Source organism: Mus musculus, chromosome 13 (assembly GCF_000001635.26).
Source record: "Mus musculus strain C57BL/6J chromosome 13, GRCm38.p6 C57BL/6J".
Taxonomy (NCBI): domain Eukaryota; kingdom Metazoa; phylum Chordata; class Mammalia; order Rodentia; family Muridae; genus Mus; species Mus musculus.
In genome coordinates this window covers 81,870,604-81,873,331 of record NC_000079.6, presented here as the reverse complement: position 1 = coordinate 81,873,331, position 2,728 = coordinate 81,870,604, and the positions used below count along the sequence as shown (strand labels likewise).

Below are 2,728 nucleotides of genomic sequence, written 5' to 3'. Positions count from 1 at the left end.
GTGACACGAAGGTGGATAGTCGTGTTCTCACATAGAATTCGATTGTCTACTAGAGATATTCCTGCTTCTTCAGTGCAAAGAGCATCTGAATTCATTCACAAAAATAAAAACTAGTTTCTTCAACAATTATGAATGAGAAGGGATTGTCATAGGCTAAAAGATGATTCAAGAAATGTAACAATATTGCATGAACTGTGACTTACTTACTGTCATATTGCTGTGATAAGACACAATCTGTAAAGAAGCTTATTAAAAAGAAGCATTGAATTGGGGGCTTGCTGACAGTTTTCAGAGTGTGAGTCCATCAGCACCTTGGCAGGAAGCATGGCAGCAGGCAGCCAGGCATAGCCCTGGTGCAGTAACGGAGGGCTTGCATCCTGATCCACAACAGGAGGCGGACAGAGAGAGGGGAAGGGAGAGGGAGAGAAAGAGAGAGAGAGATTGAGCTTGTCACGGGCTGGCGTTAGAACCTCAAAGTTTACCCCCAGTTACACACCTCCTCCAACAAGACCATATCTCTATTCCTTCCCAAGCAGTTCCACTAACTAGGGACAAAGCATTCAAACATATGACCCTATGTGGACCATTATTATTCACTCCACCATAGACTGAAATATTTTCATTTAGCTAGTTAAGGAAAATTGAACACATAGTACTTCATGAGAAAGTCTTAGAAGCTGTTAGCATTTGACATGCAATAAGTTTTTTGGCTTTCCTTCTATGATAAAACAGCCATCTTAAAGACTATCAAATGTGATATGTGCTTGAAGACCCTCACGCAAAACAAAATTGCAGGAAAATAATAAGACAGATTGGCAAAATAACTCTTGAGGCTAGGTGACAAGCACATGCTTAAACTTTTCTAATATTAGAAGACCTTTAGAGGAATGAAAGACACCTGAGATGAGAAATAATCTTTCCTTTTCTCAGTTCACCTCACCAGCACTGCTAAAAGTGTGCGGCACTGAAACCTCGGGGTGCAGTGCAGAATGGCAGAGTACAGCTGATTGACCTCACGCAGGGAGACATTCTCCTCTGGATTCTCTCCTGTCAAGCAACAAATGCTTTATTAGTTCATCTAATTTGAACACAGGCAGTTTATCACAGCCAGTTACCACCACTACAGCATTATATAAAATTATTATTTTATTGCCGTCTTAAATTATTTATTTTTAATTAAACAAGTAACTGCATACTCATTGAAACAAAATATCGTATGTCCACTGAAAAACAAACAGTGAAGAGGAATATAGGGCACAGTTTATGATTTTCTTTCATGTTCTCATTTTCCTTTTCTTCCCGAGCAACCAGTATTAATCTATATTTTTAATTATTTGGGGTTAAATGGACAGCTCCACCTTATTATTTGTCAGGACTTCTTGGTGACTTGGTGTGATGATGTATGTCTCTGTACCCTCAAGTGGGACCTAATCCCTTAGCGACAGGACTTTTCTCTTACTTTCACCTCTGTTTCATCAGATACCCAGCATGTGCTCATTTGTACGGCACATTGATATTGATAAGAACAGCTGGACCCACCGAAACTTTTCCTAAACTGCACAGGAACTAAACTCCAAGTCTGCAAAGGGAATACTTTCCCTTCCCCGCCCCCACGGAAAATAACAATAGAGCACAAGCCACGATACCAGCAGGTGTGCCACATGCAAATGGCAGGCATGGAGCTGAAGTGACTGACATTCTGAAGACATTTTCCAGCATGATAAATTGTCAAAGCTGAGAACACTTGAGCAGCAGGGCACAGCAAAGAGGCGGTACATCTTCACATTTCAAGTCGTTTGGCTGTGCTCGGCAGAGTTACTTATAAAACTTCGTCGTGAAGAGAAATCTACATTAACCGTTGAGCCATCCATAGGACCGCATTTGGTAAGGAGAGAGGGCATGTGTACCCATCTGCTCCGGATCCAGCTTCCTTCCCAACCTTCCCTCTCTTGTCATTTTTAGAATGTAAACATTTTGAATGTGGGGAGGAACTGGGTTCTGTGGTGTGTTCTGAACGGTTTCCAGCACTTAGAACATTTTTTAAGGAATAACAACATTTTGCATTGGACTGGAGGGAATAGAACTTCCCTTCATTTGCTAAAATGAGAATATCTTTTATTCACCAAAAGCTGTTCTTTGGCTGACCAATTTAGCAAAAGAATAAAGAACTCTCCCTCTCATGCTTAGAAGGGACCTGTTCTTAAACAATGATATGGTAATTCAAGGAGACATGTACTAGCAATGAGCCAGTTTGTAAAAGTACTTTTCTGGACAAGAAAGATGGTTTCCGAATGTAGGGGCTCAATTGGAAGCAACCCTGATGCACATTCAGTAGGAAATGTGTGCAGTTGGGCCAGGCATGGAGAGAAGGAGCAGAAATGTCTCAGGTTCCATATGCACAAGTTTGTAAGTGGGCAGAGGTGCTGGTACTGTCTCATGGCGTCTTTAAGAAATAGTTATAGTCTGGTTCATTAAAAGAAAGTCAAGGTTTGGAAAGTCCCACTTGGCTTCTATCCTATAGTTCTTGTTATTCAGATGTAAAGCAGATGTAACAAATAAGTTGTCCGTGGTCACAGCGAAAGACTAGAAACAATCGAAGTTGTTGTCATGGGGTCCAGCAGATGACTGGTGTCATCAGGGCATAGAATCGTGTGCAGTGACAAAAAAAAGAGAGAGAGATTCTCTTCACAATTCCAGGATGAGAGTGGGGTCACTGTGCTTACAGAGT

The 2,728-nt window shown here is 41.3% G+C and overlaps 1 long non-coding RNA gene across 1 annotated transcript; it reads right to left on the bottom strand.

Moving 5' to 3' along the window:
* Nucleotides 1–282: 282 nt before the first annotated feature.
* On the bottom strand, nucleotides 283–1,795 carry Gm41008. The gene is made up of 3 exons (XR_873702.2): nucleotides 1,647–1,795; nucleotides 941–1,047; nucleotides 283–377 (listed from the first exon to the last, which is right to left on the bottom strand). It is a non-coding gene; the product is annotated as a predicted gene, 41008 (long non-coding RNA).
* Nucleotides 1,796–2,728: the final 933 nt, after the last annotated feature.